General features: G+C 41.8%; 1 protein-coding gene across 1 annotated transcript in view; it reads left to right on the forward strand.

Annotated features, from left to right (window-relative positions):
* Positions 1-21,196, forward strand: part of LOC140457995 (chemokine-like protein TAFA-2) — a 360,212-nt gene that overhangs the window by 5,948 nt on the left and 333,068 nt on the right. The window contains exon 2 of the transcript XR_011953426.1: positions 952-1,031. The gene's annotated coding sequence lies outside the window, so the exon portion shown is untranslated. The remainder of the gene's footprint in view (positions 1-951; positions 1,032-21,196) is intronic.

Below are 21,196 nucleotides of genomic sequence, written 5' to 3' on the forward strand. Positions count from 1 at the left end.
CTAAACCTTACCTTTTCATATACTTGTCTAAATGTCTTTTAAATGTTGTAACTGTGCCTGCATCAACCACTTCTTTTGGCAGTTCAATACACATACAAATTGCCCCCTGTGTGAAGAAGTTGCCCCTCCAGTCCCTTTCAAATCATCCTCCTCTCACCTTAAAGTTATGCCCTCTAGTTTTGAAATCCCCAACCCTGGGAAAAAGACCTTGCTACTCACCTTATCTATGCCCCTCATGCTTTTATAAACCTCTATAAGGACACCCCTCAGCCTCCTAAACTCCAGTGAAAAAAACGTCCCAGTTGATGCAGCCTCCTTATAACTCAAACCCTTCAGTTCCTGCAACATCCTTGTAAATTTTTTCTACATCCTTTCCAATTGAATAATATCCTTCCTACAGCAGGGTGACTAGAACTGTACACAGCACACCAAATGAGACCTCAACAATAACCTGTACAACAACAAATTGACATTCCAACTCCTATATTCAAAGGTCTGAGCAATGAAGGCAAGTATGTTAAATGCCTTCTTATACCACCCTGTCTACCTGCGACACAATTTTCAAAGAACTATGTACTTGAACCTCTAGGTCTCTGTTTTACAACACTTCCCAAGACCCTGTCATTTATTGTATAGTCCTGACCTTGATCATTTTACAAAATGCAACTGCTTGCATTTATCTAAATTAAACTTCATCTGCCACTACTGCATGCCTAAACAGAGCTGATCGGCACCTTGGCTCAGAATGGTTGAGGCGTTGTAATCAGCAATGAACCACATTTTTGTTAAATTGTTTGCTAAATGTTTATCAATTATTTAAAGTCACCCACATTTCTATTTATTTTAAAAACAGACATGTTCTTTTTTCATGCAGAGGGTGAGTCCCTGCATTTGAATATATGTAGCAAGCCTAGCTGATTGTCTTTAATTGGTTGTTACTATCATTCTTAGCACATTGAAGATTATTCAGCAAATGTTGTCTCATCACAGAATCACTGGATCTCTATGAAGGCCAAGGCTAGTTGAGTAGGGTAAGTAATTTGTCTGTTGTTAACAGCCAACGGGACTTTCTATTTGATTCACTCTGTCTGCCATCTGGAACCTTTGCCTGTACGTGATAATGGTACTGAAATTCATATAACACATTACTCATTTTTAGAGTAGACAGAATGTCTTTTTGGCTTAATGGCAGCATTCTGTTAGTCCATATTGGCAGCATAAAATGGCTAACTTCACCTATTGTTCAAAGTTTGGAGATATTTTACCCTTCCAGGATAATTCATATTAAGACAAAAATGAAAGGAGTATTGCTCCTATTTTTCGTAAAACAAAAATTTGGGGAGCAATAGTTCTTTGCTGCATTCTATGTTGTAATGCCACCAGGAGTCAGAGTCAACTTGCCAATCTATCACTGCCTATTTCTCATGCAGTACACATCATTGCTTCCTTTGGAATTTAGCATTCTTGCGCGTATCTTGGTTACAGCAAAATGAAAAGCTTTAATAGCATTTCTCTTTTCACAAATATTCTCAAATAATTTTCTAAATGGAATTAATTCTTATAAATTAACCACTGTTCCATGTCAAATGTGCCATATACATTACAACAAAAGGAAAGCAGCTATGTACTGATGTTATTCTGTATATCTTGAACTGGAGTCCTAACTAACTCTAGACTGAAGCATATGAGGCTACCCTTTCATTCTGCAGTCAGGTTAGATTTGAACTCTAGATTTACACTGCACCTTTCATCTCATTGCAAACTGAAGGTAAAGTTTGCCGTCTGAATGCTTTTGTTTATCTTTTAGCAATTGCACAGTGTGTCATTCCTGGCTCAGTGGGTGGCACTTTTGCACCTGAGTCAGACATTGGTGAGTTCAAGTTTCACTACAGAGACTTGAATTTTAAAAATCCAAACTGATCCTCCAATGCTGCACTGAGTGAATAGTACAGTGTTGGAGGTGCCACCTTTCAGATGAGGTGTGAAAGTGCTGGTGTTGGACTAGGATGGGCAAAGTCAGAAATCACATGACAACAGGTTACAGTCCAACTGGCTCATTTTACTTCACCTGACAATAGACAATAGACAATAGATGCAGGAGTAGGCCATTCAGCCCTTCGAGCCTGCACCGCCATTCAATATGATCATGGCTGATCATTCCTAATCAGTATCCTGTTCCAGCCTTATCTCCATAACTCTTGACTCCACTATCTTTAAGAGCTCTATCCAATTCTTTCTTAAATGAATCCAGAGACTGGGCCTCCACTGCTCTCTGGGGCAGAGCATTCCACACAGCCACCACTCTCTGGGTGAAGTAGTTTCTCCTCATCTCTGTCCTAAATGGTCTACCCCGTATTTTTAAGTTGTGTCCTCTGGTTCGGCACTCCCCCATCAGCGGAAATATGTTTCCTCCTGCCAGAGTGTCCAATCCTTTCATAATCCTATACGTTTCAATCAGATCCCCTCTCAGTCTTCTAAACTCAAGGGTATACAAGCCCAGTCGCTTCAGTCTTTCCGTGTAAGGCAATCCTGCCATTCCAGGAATTGACCTCGTGAACCTACGCTGCACTCCCTCAATAGCCAGAATGTCTTTCCTCAAATTTGGAGACCAGAACTGTACACAGTACTCCAGGTGTGGTCTCACCAGGGCCCTGTACAGCTGCAGAAGCACCTCTTTGCTTCTATACTCCATTCCTCTTGTTATGAAGGCCAGCATGCTATTAGCCTTCTTCACGACCTGCTGTACCTGCATGCTTGCCTTCATTGACTGGTGGACAAGAACACCCAGATCTCTCTGAACAGCCCCTTTACCTAATTTGATACCATTGAGGTAGTAATCTGCCTTCCTGTTCTTGCCAACAAAGGAGCAATGCTCCAAAAGCTTGCGATTTCAAAGAAACCGATTTGATTATAACCTGGCGTTGTGTGACTTCTGACTTTCAAATGAGTACTGAGGTCCCTGTCTGTCCTCTCAGGTGGATATTAAAAATTACACATCACTGTTTTGAAGAGAACTGGGGCAGTTCTCCATAGTGTCCCAGCTAGCATTTATCTGTTAACCAAGATTGCTCACGAAGAGTAACTGCTTTGACTAGCACTTGGCTGTTTGTGGGAAATTGCAGCACATAAATTGGTGACTGTGTTTCCTACATTATAACAATTGCATTTCAAAAGTAGCTAATTGTTTCTAAAGCATAAAGGAACCTCATGTGAAGGGAATATTTACTTTAACATGAAGTGGCAATGATGAATTGTTAGAGTTTTGTTCACAGCAGTGCCATCAGCAGGGATTGAATAATACTACAGATCTCTAAGAAATGCAGATTAAAATTAATATGGCACCAGAAAAGGCTGAATTTATTTATAATTCAAGGGGAATTTCACCTTGTTCCAAACATAATTGAACACAATATAGTACACCCATGCAGAGATTATTGTGCTTACACACCTATTCCATTGCACAATATTCTCACAGATTCAACAAATCAACGATCTTGGTGTTCCACAGAAAATGTGGTCACTGCTATTTTCAGTTTGCTTTTACTATTTTATTTTAGAAGGCAAGGCAAAATCAGCCATTCTAAATGTTAGTGGGACCCGAGTGAAATTGTTTCTGGAACATTGTGCTTAATTTTCAAGAAGATGCATTACGAGTTCTGGGGAAACAATTTGATGTCAGTTTGTGACTCCAAACTATTAAAAACAGCCTCAAAAGAACTAGACTTATCTCAAAGTCCAGCAAGGACTGAGAGACAGGGTTTGAGAATGCAGAGGAGCAGTGAACAAAACTCTTGAGCACAAAGTTCAAGGTTGAAAGTACACATTGAAAAACCGTAAGTGAAGATCTGGGTAAGTCCCAGCTTGTGTGTCACAGCAAGTATGATCTGTATAAATAAAACTTCCAAGACTGGTTGTATGTCATTGGTTTACAGGTTGAGGGTTGGGACTAAATCAGATGAAGACAGACCTCTTGAAAAGCCTGATTCCTCCACGTGCTCATCTTGTCACCCATCCACACCCTTTACTGTCTGTCCCACAGTAAGTTCACAAACATGGATTGTGGCTAAAAGACATTTTGGCATTATGCCTTGACAGTCACTGCTCCAATGTTTAGTGCATCCACTGGTATGTCATCCTGGACCTTGGTATATGTATCAGTCTGCAACAAACATTTGATCAAAGACTATGCATTGGAAGACCAGCAAGTGTCAATCAGACCCAGGAGCATCTTTCACCAAGTTGATAATCCTCCAGGTGCAGCTGATGGTTGTTCTAGCATGCACCCCTGCAAACAACCCACAGAAGATAGAATCCTGCTGCATGGAGCTGCTCAGGATGAACTACAAAGTGACCCCCATATCCATAGGTCCGGTTACTGTGGTTTTGGTTACCCACGGTTTACTGTGGCCCGAAAATATAAAAGGAACGTTCCGAAACCAGGGACCAGGAGGCTGTCGGGAGGCTGAACGGGTTTGCACCTATCCACGGTTTTGGGCTTAGAAGGTCTTGGAATGTATCCCCCGAGGTTGCAGGGGGACTACTGTACCATCAAAATTACTGCATCTCACTCCAGGCTATTGTCTGTAGTGGTACATTTCTTTATCACTGAATTCCCCATTTTCAAAAGATACTGAGAGACTGCTCCTTCAACAATGTTGTCACAATTTCTTAATCCCTGATTATTGTTTCTTCTTGCTACTCAATGCATACTCGTTAACTGTAGCTCTGCAATGTACTCTCGGTCATCACTTTGTATCCAAGGGGAACTGTTGCACGTTTATTAAATTTAAAAGCCATACTTCTGCCAAAGTAAGAAAAAAAAGCATTTTAACACACTTCAATCCCTCTCCTCTGATGTGCACATGCAAATGAGTTGAACTGCAATTGACATTTCCTAGCAGCTCAAAACACTTTTTAAAAAAATTTGCAGTGTCATGAGTGATACTTGCATGACAAATGAAAGAAGTCAGTCTTTATTTGTATTTACAAATCAGCTCAATTGTAACTGATTATTTATCGTGATCTTTTGAGGGAATTGAATGGGCCTTTCCTCTCAAAAACCTGCCAAATATAGTCTTTGGACAAATGAGAATGCGAGACGTCTTAGAGGCCCATGATGTGAAGGTATTAGTCAGGTTACAATTTCGTAAATGTTGAATACAGCTGTCAACTTCAACATCAAAATGGATAAGAACAACAAGACTTGTTCACTACATGAGCTAGTGCAGACACAATGGGCAAAATGGCCTGTTTCTACATTGTGGAAATTCTAAAATTCTGAGAGCATGGATCTACAGTTGTCTCTACGTCAACCTCCTCCCCATCCCACCACCCCACAAAGTTAGCTAACATCTGGATTTGGGCTTAAGTTGCCATTTGTTGGACTTTCTGGAATACCATAAGTAAAGCCACAGTGGGAGGTGTAGCACAATTGAGTAACATCCTTTGGCCAGTGAGGAATAGATGATAAAGCCAGTGTCAACCCCTTCCCAAGAACAAGTTTTCAAAGGGATTAATTTTCACTTTTGAAGCTTTGTACAGTGTAATGGTGGGGGAATTACTTGTGGTCATTAGAAATCACCTGGATTTCATATTGAAAGTAGGGATTTTTGTAATGGGCACTTCATCTGTTCTACCAGTTTAACTCACACCAACAACTTGAATTTATGATATGTGGCTTAACATAGTAACGAATACCAAGGTTTTATTGATGAAAATGATGTGAACATATCATTCCTATGTAAATTCATCCTGCCTTCCCTAAAATAATCAATACAGAGATATTACATTGTCTAAGCCCAACTAAAAGCCAAATTTGGTCCCATTTTAAAGGGATAGAATAAAACCACTGGGAATGATGTGTGTAGCAGATGTCTTGAATCAAGTTATTATTTAGTTTGCTATGCTCCCTTTCCCATTTTTGAATTTTGCACATTGCAGAGCACAGATGTCTCTTCATTCATTTTGTAAGACGTTTGTCATGTTCCTGTGGGAGATTGTTTTTTGCTGATTTACAAAGCAGTGGCTGGGTAGAGGATGGAATTGCAATTAAAATTAGATGTAGAATTAGAATTAGGTTTATTGCCACATGTACTCAAACACAGGGATACATTACAGCGAAAAGTGACATTTTTGGTGCCATCTTAGCTACAAATGTACCTATGTACAAAATCTTATGTATAAATTAGAAAATAATGAGATAAAGGTAAAAGTTCAGCGTTAAAGTTCTTCTAGATCAGGGAGATCATGCAGTGCTTCATCAAGGTGGGGTGTCCTCCTGGGCTTCCTCACGCCCAGGATTCTGTGCTGAGCATTGAGGTTAGGAGTCTTTTGGGTTTTCTTTTGAGATTTGCCACGGAAACCAAAAGATTTATAACAATGTGAAGTCCTCACACAAGCAAGTTCTGATGTGCAGGTGCTAGTGTTGGACTGTGATGGACAAATTCAGAAGTCACACGACACCAGGTTATAGTCCAACAGGAAAGCTTGTGATTTCAAATAAACCTGTTGGACTATAACCTGATGTAACATGATTTATGACAAGCAAGTTCAACCTGACAACAGAGAATGATTTCTCTTATTCCTGCTGTAACTTCAATCATTCTATTGAGACCGAAAGTATATAACGAGTTGGATATGTAACTGGAAAGGAAGAATATGAAATAGGCTACAGGGAAATGACAGAAATGTGATTAAAATAATTAACTTTGGCTGAATAGACAGTGATAATCCACATTAATCCTTCTGAGCTGTAGTTCCCACAATTCTATGATAGTGGTGGAATGGCTACTATAACTCCCCACTGCCTACTCACATTTATCTAAAATTGGTGTATCATTTGAAGCAGAATGGAACTAAGTGATGATTCAGTTCACATTGAAAATGAAAGGACTTAAGATTTAAAAGTAAAAGCTGCAATACAAATTCCAATGAACAATAGAACACATTTTTCCTGTTGCTAATAAACATTAGTGTTTCAAAATAAGAATAGTCACTCCCAGAATGATTCAGTAAGGAATCATAAGTAGTTTGAAATGCAATTTTCTCTGTCCAACATGCCCTAAGTTAGTTAAACTGCTGATTCGAACAGCTGGACTGCAATAGTTCAAGAAGGTAGCTCACTACCACCTTCTCAAAGGTAACTAGGGAACAGGCAATAAATGCTGACCCAGTCAGTGATGCCCATGCCCCTGACTTAATAATGAAAAAAAGTTGTGTGCATACTTTTAAAAGCCAATCATCCAGGGATAACCCTGGGAATGCTTCCTTTGGGAACCAAATCAAAATTATTTGCATTGGTATTCTGTTGGGAAAGTCAATCCTTTTGATTCTGCCTCCTGCACTGTAGCAATTACGTGATTCAGTGATGATGTTTACTTTTTAAGCATTCGATTGACAATATTACATTGAGAAAGTAAATTAGGTCATGCCTTGCTGGTTGCAAACTGCCGTTCATTTCAAATATTAATAGATGTGCAGAAGACCTTACTCAAAACTTGTTTGAATGCATCAGTAAGGAAAGGGGTTTCATGACTTGAAAGAGAGCTACTTCCAGTTTCATGTTCATTATTATTTCATTCCATAAGGAGAGATTTCAGTGTGCTTAAGAATGAATTTTATTGACATCACTTCATTCAAAATTAAACAACATAAAAGTTATCCACTAAGTTTCCTCCTGTTATACTGTTGATTTTGTTTTGGAAAGTATTTCTTTTGATGCTTAATAGTGGTGATAAAAGCAGGAGAATTGACTTGGAGGAACGACTGAATCTGGCAGTATAAGAAATGTGAATTAATGTCAGCAGATAGAATCATAAATCCAGTTGTCTTCTGTGATATTGGCATTTCAACTCAGCTCACTGATACAGCTTCATCACACTTTCTGGCTCAGTGGTTCCTTCCAGACAGTTACTCCTATGCACAATGGATGTTATTGAAGTAAATTGTTAGCATGTGTCTGGCAAAACCTGCAAATAAATAATCCCTTTAGCATAGCAATTTGTATCAGAGTTTATTCACAGCTCACAGTCACACCTGCGAAGCAGTAAGAAAGTCTGTTTCCATGCTGTATGACTCTGTGAGTCAGGCTTACATGAGAGATCTTTTTTCCTTTAGTGTCTCTTCCTGGTTTTTGTGGTACTTGGGCAGGTATGAATCATTCTGCAGTATTATTAAGTTAAAAAGAAGGAGTTGCATTTATTCAGTGCCCTTAAGTAGCTCAGGATGTCCTGTAATGTTTCACAGCCAGTTTGGTTCTTTCAAATGTAGGAGCATGGCATTCAAAAGCAATTTATCAAAGTTCCTTTGATATCACCTTCCAAATCCATCATCAATGCTATCTAGAAAGACAAAGGCTAAAGATGCATGGGGATATAGCTACAAGTTCCCCTCCAAGCCCTCCCCATACACCATCCTGACTCAGAACTATGTTACTGCTCCCTCACTGTTGCTGGATCAAAATCTCCCAACGTCACAATGGGAATCGCCAAGGGCTGCAGTAGTTCAAGGGCCACCAACTAAATGGAAATTAGTAATGGGCAACAAACTCTGGCCAAGCCAGCAATATACACATCTCATGAACAAATATTTTTTAAAAACCGCTTGCAAATAGCAAGGTCCACATTAGCAAGGAGATCATGATCAGAATATGTCCTTTAATAGCATTTGTTCATGGATAGGTATTGGCCAGTTCACAAGCAGAGCTCTCCCACCTTTCTTTCTATGTTTTCTGTCAATCTGGATCAGAAAGTCAGGTAATTTGGGGAATTCTGGGAATGCTTAAAAATGCGATGACTTCAGGAATAATGGGGCTTTATTTCCAGTGCGCTACTCCAGTGAAGTGTAAAACTTTTCCCTGTCAACAACTATGAGATTGACTTTAGGAGAGCCAAACAGCTTGTGGCTGAAAACGATAGGGTCAGAAGCATTCAGACCTCCAGGAAGGAAGGCACTGATCACTCTCTCTCTCTTCAATAAAAAAAACCTAAGCCTGAAGACAGCCAAACTAATTTTCTTCACCAGTTGCTGTAAGCAGTGACTTTTACCCAATAGGTCAGAGGCTTTATAAGGTGGGCACCAGTTGTTTGTGACCAGCAAGTTCATAGTGGTTAGCATTGCTGCCTCACAGCGCCAGGGACCCGGGTTCAATTCCTGCCTCGGGCGACTGACTGTGTGGAGTTTGCACGTTCTCCCCGTGTCTGCGTGGGTTTCCACCGGGTGCTCCGGTTTCCTCCCACAGTCCAAAGATGAGCAGGTCAGGTGAATTGGCCATGCTAAATTGCCCGTAGTGTTAGGTAAGGGGTAGATGTAGGGGTATGGGTGGGTTGTGCTTTGGCGGGGCGGTGTGGACTTGTTGGGCCGAAGGGCCTGTTTCCACACTGTACGTAATCTAATCTAATAAATTGAGGAATTTTGCATACCTTTATAGGAATAGCAGGGTTTGATTTCTAGTGTCAGGTTTGACAATAGGAAGAGTAGCAGATGATGTTACTGCAAGGCAAGGAGTTAATGAGAAATTAGACAAAATTGAAGCAGTCATAAATGCTTTGATTACTGTTTTAGCCGAGGAAGAACAAGTTGCCAGAAAGCATTAAATTCAACAGATAAATCCAGAAACCAGGTGAACTGGTAGGTGTTTTTATTAATGTTCTTTACAGGCTGGATGAAGAATATAAAATGGGGATCTAAAAATAGAACAAAAATGAGACAGCATTGCTTTTGGTATTAATGATGAGTCCCTGTTAGATTTATTGCAGTCTAAGGAGGACCACACCCCAGAAAACGCATTATAGTGGGGGAGACAAGCAGAGTTCCATAAACAAATAGAGAATCTCTAAGAGGTGAAGAAAAACAATAGTTCAGGAAACCTCCAAAGACAATACATTTCCTTAAGCACAGGTCTGTTAGCTGAAAGGACAATTTCAAAGTTTTCTGGTGTTCTTCCCGTGTGAGATAGACAAAAGCCAGGAAGTCAGTTCAGAAGTTAATTAAACAATCCCTTCTTTATTTAATTCTTAGGTATCAATATAAAACATATATCTGTTACATTTTTTTATTTAGAACATAGAACATAGAACATTACAGCGCAGTACAGGCCCTTCGGCCCTCGATGTTGCGCCGATCAAAGCACCCCTAACCTACACTAAGCCACTATCCTGCATATACCTATCCAATGCCCGCTTAAATACCCATAAAGAGGGAGAGTCCACTACTGCTACTGGCAGGGCATTCCATGAACTTACGACTCGCTGAGTGAAGAACCTACCCCTAACATCAGTCCTATATCTACCCCCCCTTAATTTAAAGCTATGCCCCCTTGTAATAGCTGACTCCATACGTGGAAAAAGGTTCTCACTGTCAACCCGATCTAACCCCCTAATCATCTTGTACACCTCTATCAAATCACCCCTAAACCTTCTTTTCTCCAATGAAAACAACCCCAAGTGCCTCAGCCTTTCCTCATAGGATTTTCCTACCATACCAGGCAACAGCCTGGTAAACTTCCTCTGCACCCGTTCCAGTGCCTCCACATCCTTCCTATAGTATGGCGACCAAAACTGCACACAATATTCCAGATGCGGCCGCACCAGAGTCTTATACAACTGCAGCATGACCTCAGGACTCCGGAACTCAATTCCTCTACCAATAAAAGCCAGTACGCCATATGCCTTCTTCACTGCACTATTTACCTGGGTGGCAACTTTCAGAGATCTGTGTACATGGACACCAAGATCCCTCTGATCTTCCACACTACCAAGTCGTCTACCATTAGCCCAGTAATCCATCTTTTTATTACTCTTACCAAAGTGAATCACCTCACACTTAGCTACATTGAACTCCATTTGCCACCTTTCTGCCCAGCTCTGCAGCTTCTCTATATCCCGCTGTAACCTGCCATATCCTTCCTCACTGTCTACAACTCCTCCGACTTTCGTATCATCCGCAAACTTGCTCACCCAACCTTCTAACCCTTCCTCCAGGTCATTTATAAAAATGACAAAGAGCAATGGTCCCAAAACAGATCCTTGCGGAACACCGCTAGTGACGGCACTCCAAGATGAACCTTTGCCATCAACTACTACCCTCTGTCTTCTTCCAGAGAGCCAATTCCTAATCCAAACCTCCAACTCACCTTCAATGCCATATCTCTGTATTTTCTGCAGTAGCCTACCATGGGGGACCTTATCAAACGCCTTACTAAAATCCATATATACCACATCTACCGCTTTCCCCTCATCTACCTCCTTAGTCACCTTCTCAAAGAATTCAATAAGGTTTGTGAGGCACGACCTGCCCTTCACAAAACCATGCTGACTATCCTTGATCACATCACTCTTATCCAGATGTGCATAAATCCTATCCCTTACAATTCTCTCTAAGACTTTGCCCACAACAGAAGTGAGACTCACTGGCCTATAGTTACTAGGATTATCCCTACTCCCCTTCTTGAACAAGGGAACCACGTTTGCTAGCCTCCAGTCCTCTGGCACTACTCCTGTCGACAAAGAGGACACAAAAATCAAGGCCAATGGCTCTGCAATCTCCTCCCTTGCTTCCCAGAGAATCCTAGGATAAATACCATCAGGCCCAGGGGACTTATCTATTTTCACCCTTGCCAGAATTTCCAACACCTCTTCTCTACATATCTCAAAGCCATCCATTCTACTTATTCGTGCCTCAGTATTTATATCGACAACAATGTCCTGTTCCTGAGTGAATACTGACGAAAAGTATTCATTCAGCGCCTCCCCAATCTCTTCAGCCTCCACACGCAACTTCCCATTACTATCCTTGATTGGACCTATTCCTTCCCTAGTCATTCTTTTATTCCTAACATACCTATAGAAGCCTTAGGGTTTTCCCTAATCCTACCAACTAAGGACCTTTCATGTCCCCTCCTTGCTGCTCTTAGCTCTCTCTTCAGGTCCTTCCGGGCTACCTTATAACTCTCAATTGCCCCTATTGAACCTTCACGCCTCATCTTTACAAAGGCCGCCCTCTTCCGTTTAACAAGGGATTCCAACTCCTTATTAAACCACGGCTCCCTCACACGACCCTTTCCTCCCTGCCTGATAGGTACGTACTTATCAAGGACACTCAATAGTTGCTCCTTGAACAAGTTCCACATATCAATTACGCTCTTGCCTTGGAATCTACTTTTCCAATCCACACATCCTAAGTCATGCCTCAACGCATCATAATTTCCCTGCCCCCAGCTATAACTCTTGCCCTGTAGTACACACTTATCCCTCTCCATCACAAGAGTAAAAATCACCGAATTGTGGTCACTGTCCCCAAAGTGCTCACCTACCTCTAGTTCTAATACCTGGCCTGGTTCGTTACCCAGAACCAAATCCAGTATGGCCTCACCTCTTGTAGGCTTATCTACATATTGTGTCAGGAAACTCTCCTGCACACATTGCACAAACACTGACCCATCTAACGAACTTGAGCTATAGCTTTCCCAATCAATATCAGGAAAGTTAAAGTCTCCCATAACAATCACCCTATTACTGTCGCTCTTCTCCTGAATCATCTTCACAATCCTTTCTTCAACGATTCTTGGACTATTAGGAGGCCTGTAAAAGACTCCTAACAGGGTGACCTCACCTCTCCTATTCCTAACCTCCACCCAAACTACCTCAGATGGCAAATCTTCGTCCATCTTCCTTTCCACCGCTGTAATACTATCTTTGACAAGCAAAGCCACACCCCCCCCTCTTTTGCCCCCACCTCTGACCCTACTAAAACATTTAAACCCTGGAACCTGCAACAGCCAATCCTGTCCCTGATCTAGCCATGTCTCCGTAATAGCCACAACATCGAAGTCCCAGGTACCAACCCACGCTGCGAGTTCACCTACCTTATTTCGTATACTTCTGGCATTAAAGTACACACACTTCAAGCCACTCTTCTGTTTACAGGCACCCTCCTTTAAGATTGATGCCATATTCCTAACCTCCCTACACTCCAGGTCCTGCACCCTAAAGCTACAGTCTGGGTTCCCATGCCCCTGCAGAGTTAGTTTAAACCCCCCCCAAGAGCACTAGCAAACCTCCCCCCAAGGATACTGGTGCCCCTCAGGTTCAGGTGCAGACCATCCTGTTTATAGAGGTCCCACCTTCCCCAGAAAGAACCCCAGTTATCCAAGTACCGAAATCCCTCCCTCCTGCACCATCCCTGTAGCCACGCATTTAACTCTTCTCTCTCCCTATTCCTCGACTCTCTATCACGTTTAAGAGGACACTAGAAAGGAATGAAACGAATAAAAGGCATGAGGAAAGTTTGGTGCATTATAAATAATGGCACTAATGCATGGTTCAAATGAGCTGTTTCAGTAATTATCTTATATACAGCCAAAATTTCATCCTGGTAATGCCAACAATAATCTGTTCATTTATGACGAGTGAACTTCAACTTCAAAAAAATACATTGACAAAGATAGTTAAAAACAAAAAGGTAGAAACAAACAGATCTAACTTAACTTCAACTTTAAATCACTTCATTTAAAATCACTGTTCAGAAGAAGGGTCACTGGACCCGAAACATTAACTCTGATTTCTCTCCTCAGATGCTGCCAGATGCTGAATTTTTCCATCAATATCTGTTTTTGTTTCTGATTTCCAGCATTAGTAGTTCTTTCATTTTATTTTTACCTGAAAGAGGAGACAATTTTGGCGAAAGTGCAAAATGCCATAAAATCCTACCTGTATCAGTGTGCAAATACTTTCACGACAAGTAGGTTGACCATTTTGGGAAGATTTTACAAAGCAAACGTCTACTTTCTAGGAGAAAAATCTTCACAAATGTAGCTACGAATGAAGTCGAATGATTTCCACCAGAACAGAAACCAAAGGTTTTTCTTGATTTGATCAATGACCCTAGTCACACATTCTGGAATGTAGATATAATTGTCAATGAACATATCAACAAATTTAAACTAGATACTGGAGCAAGTGCAACAGCTTTATCAGACAAAGACCCATTGTTACTGTCTGCAATAAACAGAAAACTAGATTTATCGATCCTCGAAGGATTGAATTAAAAGCGAAAGCTATGGGCAACACTCCAATATGATGAAAAGCAGAAATTAGAAACACTGTTTTCTACAGAACCAGGAATATAGAATGTAGAACATTGAACAGCACAGGAGCAAACCCTTTGATGGCACACTATCTTTGTACCAATCATGATGCCATTTTAAACTAATCCTATGTGCCTGCACGTGGTCTGTGTCCCTCTTTTCCCTGCCTGTTCATGTATTGGCCTAAATGCCTTTTTAACGTTGCTTTCATCTCTGTTTCTACCATCCCCCAGCAGAGTGTTCAGGGCCCCTACCAATCCTGTATGTAAAATACTTTTCTCGCACATCTCCTTTAAAAGTTTCCCTTTTCACCTTAAACCAATGCTTCCCGTATTTGAGGGAGCTTTACTTTGTGCCTAACCCCATACTGTGCCTGTCGTGGGAATGTCTGTTGGGGACAGTGTCCAGGGAGCTGTAATTCCAGTTTAAAAGGGTGGAGGGTGCTTTACTTTGTACTATATTTAACTCCATTCTGTACCTGTCCTTGGAGTGGTTGCCAGGAAGCATCGAAGAAACTTTACTTTCAATTTAAAAGAATAGAGGATGTTTTGCTCTGTATCCAAACTTGTGCTGTACCTGTCCTGAGAGTGTTTAATTGGGACAGTGTAGATGGGAGTTTTACTTCCAAGTTACTTTCAATCTAAAAGAATAAAAATAGTTTTACATTCATTTTAAAAGTGTACAGGGACATTTACTCTGTACCAAATCCTGTGCTGTACCTATTCTAGCAATTATTTATGGGAACAGTACGAGGAAGCTTTACTTTCAGTTTATTTTGGCCAAAGAGCTTGTATAGATCTTAATCTTTTCAGGAGGTGAAAAATATTGCTGAGCAAGAATTTAGGGGTCACTTCAAAAAAGGCTTTCTTGAAATTATTTACTGGTTTGAGAACTTAAGACTGAATATAGAGTAAAATCACTAACTGTTAAATTGCAGGGAACCTGTCCATAAATTTGAGAAGAGCTTCAAAATACCTGAGGAAGCCCCTCAGTAACACTTTATGTGAAAGAAAGGAAATCACAGAGATACTGTTAATATGTGTAAATTCTTTCTTAATTTGGTCACATTTTGTTCTGAACTTTCACAGTAAAAGGCACTGATTTGTTGAGAGTTAGCCCTGGGTAAACTAAACAATTCTTTTCTGTGTAGTGTGCTGTCTTTGGGTGAGTGCAGTACAGTCAGCCATGCCATCAATGCAGCAAACATCTTTTCTGTGTTTCCATGTTGCAGTGCAATATCTCAGTGAATCTCTATGGCCTTTCCAGCTTCAGTTACAAAAGAAACAGGCAAGTGAGTAGGTGGCCATTTGTCAGACCCTTCGTGGACTGGCCTCCTTAAGCTCCCCAATTGAAGGATATGCATTTCTGATTTCCTCATATGTCCTTTCCATTGTGCAGTATATAGTGTTGTCCATCCAGATTCAAGCAGTTGGCTGTGCTGGAATTTCCATGTTGGCCTTCCGAAGATGAGGAGAAATTGCCTTGTCACTGGACTGGCTGTCCTCACCCACTCCTCCTTGTTCTCAATATCTCGTGCAGTTGTAGCCTGTTTGAATTCAGTGGGGTGGAAACAGTTGGCAATTGTAGCTTCCTTCACCATCTTCCATGCTTTCTCCATCATGAAGCTCCTAGGAATGTTGGATTTTACCCATGATTCTTATTCAGGGCTTTAATAACCTGAGAGATTAGCTGCCACCAGAAGTGGGTTTTTTTAAGATCGCAACCAAGCCCTGCTCAGTTGGCTAAGGCTTGAGATGCAAGACTGCCAGATCGATGCTTTTCAGGCTAGTCATTTCAGGATACATGAAGTAGTTATCTGTAATGATGATGATCTTATATTTCTTCCACTGATAACATCTTGTTCATTTTCCTGATCCATGACTCAAACTCCAATCCAGACTGTTTTTCTTGACAATATCTTGACATTTGTAAATCAGCATGGCTTCTTGGACTTTCCTATCACAAGAAGCATCAACTTTTTAGTGCCATCCACATTAATACAGCCTATGGCAGGGATAGGTTCCTTGTTTCATTTTCCATCATTACACATTTCAACTTTGAACATTGAGGAGTAATCTGGTGCAAGACAGTGGTTTCATCTGTGTTAAAAATGTACCTTGGTGCATAATCATTCAGGACGTGAATGGGCCATTTTGTAGACAATCATCTGTTATTGCTGCCATAACTACCACAGCCTCACCCCTTATCGTGTGCTAAATGATGCCTTGCCTCATCTTCAATCAGTTCAGCTATCCATTACTGCTGATGAATTCCTTATAGGCCTTCTTCACCAGGATAACTGCTGTTTCCTGCAGAATTGGGACTGGAGATGGGAATGTTCTCTGCTTGAGTTGCCTTGAACCACTCCTTCAAAGCTGGGATAGACACTCACTCATCCTTGCCGGAGAGAATGCCTGCTAATGAAACTGTTCCAAGACTTTCACCTGTGTTTGGATTCCTTGGCGGGGATGTCTGCTTTCCATTTTGCGCCACAGCTTTTCTCGTGCTGTATCAACTTTACTATTCCCTCAATTGACAGCACTGTTAACTTTCTCACACGTTTCAGTATATTGGCAGGGTTTCACAGATTCAGCTCAACATCTAATGATTTCATGATTTTGGCCAGTAGCATGGCCTAACTCCTCTCTGATTAGTTGTTAGAGTCACATGACAAGCAGGGGGTTGGGGTGTGTGTGATTCGGCTAACCACGTTACCAGTCTAGAATTGCTTTTTTTGGATTGCGTAGTCTACTAGAGAGAATGGTTGATGACTTAGCCAAAACCAGAGTTTTGGGTTTTCCAATTTGGACTCATTGCAAATTCATCATAGTTTAGCTTTGTGAAAAGATATTAAAACTATCTGTCCTTTTGTGTTAAGGAAGATACAACATCTACAAATGAAGAAAATCCAATTTCAACTGGTGAAATCACCAGGACATGAGTTATTTCTCCTGTCATTAAGCCTGGTGCACTGGAATAATTCCAAATCTTAAATATAAACTAATGGTACCCTCTTCACATTTTTGTTGACTTAACGTAGAGTGGGAGCAAGAGAAGTTCACCCAATTATGGATAACTTCTTGGAAAGGTTGTTCGATAGTACAAGAAAATATAGAATTGTGAAGTAAAACAAAACAAAGATGCAGATATTGGAAATTTGAAACAAAAACAGAAATTGCTGGAGAAACTCAGCAAGTCTGGCAGCATTTGTAGAGAGCAAACCAGAGTTAATGTTTCAAGTCCAATGACCCTTCATCAGGACAGAAGATCAGTGTTCTTAAAAGGGAAGAGGGGTAGAAGGCAAATCAGCTAAGGACTGTTGCTCCAAACTGGGCTATCATAGACCACTGCTGAAAATGTGTTGCTGGAAAAGCGCAGCAGGTCAGGCAGCATCCAAGGAACAGGAGAATCGACGTTTCGGGCATAGGCCCTTCTTCAGGAATGAGGAAAGTGTGTCCAGCAGGCTAAGATAAAAGGTAGGGAGGAGGGACTTCGGGGAGGGGTGTTGGAAATGCGATAGGTGGAAGGAGGTCAAGGTGAGGGTGATAGGCCGGAGTGGGGTGGGGGCGGAGACGTCAGGAAGAAGATTGCAGGTTAGGAAGGCGATGCTGAGTTCGAGAGATTTGACTGAGACAAGGTGGGGGGTGGGGAAATGAGAAAACTGGAGAAATCTGAGTTCATCCCTTGTGGTTGGAGGTTTCCGAGGCAGAAGATGAGGCGTTCTTCCTCCAACTGTCGTGTTGCTATGGTCCAGCGATGGAGGAGTCCAAGGCCCTGCATGTCCTTGGTGGAGTGGGAGGGGGAGTTGAAGTGTTGAGCTACGGGGTGGTTGGGTTGGTTGGTCCGGGTGTCCCAGAGATGTTCTCTGAAACGTTCCGCAAGTAGGTGGCCTGTCTCCCCAATATAGAGGAGGCCACATTGGGTGCAGCGGATGCAATAGATGATGTGTGTGGAGGTGCAGGTGAATTTGTGGTGGATATGGAAGTATCCCTTGGTGCCTTGGAGGGAAGTAAGGGGGGAGGTGTGGGCGCAAGTTTTGCATTTCTTGCGGTTGCAGGGGAAGGTGCCGGGAGTGGAGGTTGGGTTGGTGGGGAGTGTGGACCTGACGAGGGAGTCACGGAGGAAGTGGTCTTTTCGGAACATTGATAGGGGAGGGAAGGGAAATATATCCCTGGTGGTGGGGTCCGTTTGGAGGTGGTGGAAATAACGGCGGATGATACGCTGCACATGGAGGTTGGTGAGGTGGTAGGTGAGGACCAGTGGGGTTCTGTCCTGGTGGCGGTTGGAGGGGCGGGGCTCAAGGGCGGAGGAGCGGGAAGTGGAAGGGACGTGTACTTGGACTTGTACAAGTCCCACCTTCTCCGGAAACAAACCCAATGATTCAGGAATATAAAGACATCTCTCTTTCTCCTTCTCTTCACCCACACATTCACTTGTTCTATCTGCCTATTTTTATAATCACTAGCACAATACTGTAGGAGTAATCCAGAGGTCCTTTTGAGGTCCTTTTTAAAATCAGGTACCAAACTCCCTAAATTCTTGTTGCAGGACCTCAACCCTCTTTCTACCCATGTCATTGGTCACAACGTGAATAACAATTTTTGACAGCATGCCCTTCCATTTTAGAATGCCTTTGCAACTGTTCAGTGCCATCCTTGACTCTGGCTCCAGGTACACACCTTCCTGTAGACATAGAAACACACACAAATTTATTAATATATTACTCCTGACTTCTAGTTATTTCTGGTACTTAATAATACACTTTTCTAATTTATAACAACTTCCAGATAATCCTAACTGCAAATTTGTACCAGCCAATGAACTTAGAGACCTGTTGTGTAACAAATCTTTTTTTCTGAACAAAAATGCTGCCTGAACTGCTGTGCTCTTCCAGCACCACTAATCCAAAAACTAACTGTAGGCCACTCTTCCCAGGACACACTTCCTAGTCTGTTTCAATGTAATGCTGGCTACAGTACACTCCTCACAGACGGCTGACTGAAAGGCACTCTTCTCAAGAACTTGATATCCAGTTAAGGCAACGACTCAGATGCAAATACTGTAGCCAACTGCCACCTGTGGTTTAGCAGGAAACATGCAAGTAGGAAGTTTTGTGAGGTGCTGCATTTTGGGAAAGCAAATCTTAGCAGGACTTATACACTTAATGGTAAGGGCCTAGGGAATGTTGCTGAACAAAGAGACCTTGGAGTGCAGGTTCATAGCTCCAAGAAAGTGGAGTCGCAGGTAGATAGGATAGTGAAGAAGGCGTTTGGTATGCTTTCCTTTATTGTTCAGAGTATTGAGTACAGGAGTTGGGAGGTCATGTTGTGGCAATACAGGACATTGGTTAGGCCACTTTTGGAATATTGTGTGCACATCTGGTCTCCTTCCTATCAGAAAGATGTTGTGAAAATTGAAAGGGTTCAGAAAAGATTTACAAGGATGTTGCCAGGGTTGGTGCATCTGAGCTACAGGGAGAGGCTGAACAGGCTGAGGCTGTTTCCCTGGAGTGCTGGAGGCTGAGGGGTGACCTTATAGAGGTTTACAAAATTATGAGGGGCATGGATAGGATAAATAGACAAAGAATTTTCCCTGGTGTCGGGGAGTCCAGAACTAGAGGGCATAGATTTAGGGTGAGAGGGGAAAGATATAAAAGAGACCTCGGGGGAAACTTTTTCTCACAGAGGGTGGTACATGTATGGAATGAGCTGCCAGAGGATGTGGTGGAGGCTGGTACAATTGCAACATTTAAGAGGCATTTGGATCGGTAGATGAATAGGAAGGGTTTGGAGGGATATGGGCTGGGTGCTGGCAGGTGGGACTAGATTGGGTTGGGATATCTGGTTGGCATGGACGGTTTGGACTGAAGGGTCTGTTTTCATGCTGTACACCTCTATGACTCTATGACTCTATTCACTGGCTGTGGGCATTGTTGGCTGTGCCAGCATTTATTATCAAGAGGGCAGTTAATAGTTAGCCACATTGCTATGGCTCTGGAGTCACATATAAACCAGAGCAGGTGAGGACAACAGCCTAAAGGGCATTACTGAAGCAGATAGAATTTTACAACAATCGACAGTGGTTACATGGTCACTATTAGGCGAACTCTTTACTTTAGACTTTATTGATCTCCAATTTCAATATCTGTCATGATGGGATTCAAACCCATGTCTCCATGATGCTAGTTAGGGGTTATGGATTAATTGGCTACTGATGTTACCACTATGTCACCACCTCTGTAACTGAAAGTACAGTCTAAGCTGTCAATTTTTCAAGTAAATTGAACCCAGGCTACTCAATCTGTATTGCTAACCAACAAGACAAGAAAACCTGATAGGGGTCACTGGTACAAATATGCAGAACAATTGATTGCAGCCACTTCAAAATTTCTAAAATCAAGGAGCCACTGAAACTGAAAGGGGAAAAACAAGCAAAGATTACGATTAAGCAAAGGCACAGAGAGTGGTATAAATTGTTGTTATAAAAAGCATTTAATTACTTTCTAGGAACTAGTCACAAAGTACTTAATTCAGAATCAGAATCAGAATAGCCTTTATTGTCACGTACACTTGAGGAGTGCAGTGAAAAGCTTGTAGTGTAGCCTTTCAGTGCCATCTTAGGTACAGGGTCCCTAGGTGCAGATATTTTTAAGTGTGGATGTTGGTTTGCTCGCTGAGCTGGAAGGTTCATTTTTAGATGTTTCATCACCATACGAGGTAACATCATCAGTGAGCCTCCAGATGAAGCACTGATGGCATGGCCTGCTTTCTGTTTATGTGTTTAGGTTTCCTTGGGTTGGTGATGTCATTTCCTGTGCTGACAGCACTTGTGAGATGATGTCATTTCACGTTCTTTTTCTCAGGGGTGATAAATGGGATCCAAGTCAATGTGTTTGGTGATAGAGTTCCGGTTGGAATGCCATGCTTCTCGGAATTCTCGTGTGTGTCTCTGTTTGGCTTGTCCTAGGAAGGATGTGTTATCCCAATCAATGTGATGTCCTTCCTCATCTGTATGTAAGGATACTAGTGAGAGTGGGTCATGTCTTTTTGTGGCTAGTTGATGTTCATGCATCCTGATGGCTAGTTTTCTGTTTGTTTATTCAATATAGTGTTT

The sequence above is a fragment of the Chiloscyllium punctatum genome, chromosome 32, assembly GCF_047496795.1.
Source record: "Chiloscyllium punctatum isolate Juve2018m chromosome 32, sChiPun1.3, whole genome shotgun sequence".
NCBI lineage: Eukaryota > Metazoa > Chordata > Chondrichthyes > Orectolobiformes > Hemiscylliidae > Chiloscyllium > Chiloscyllium punctatum.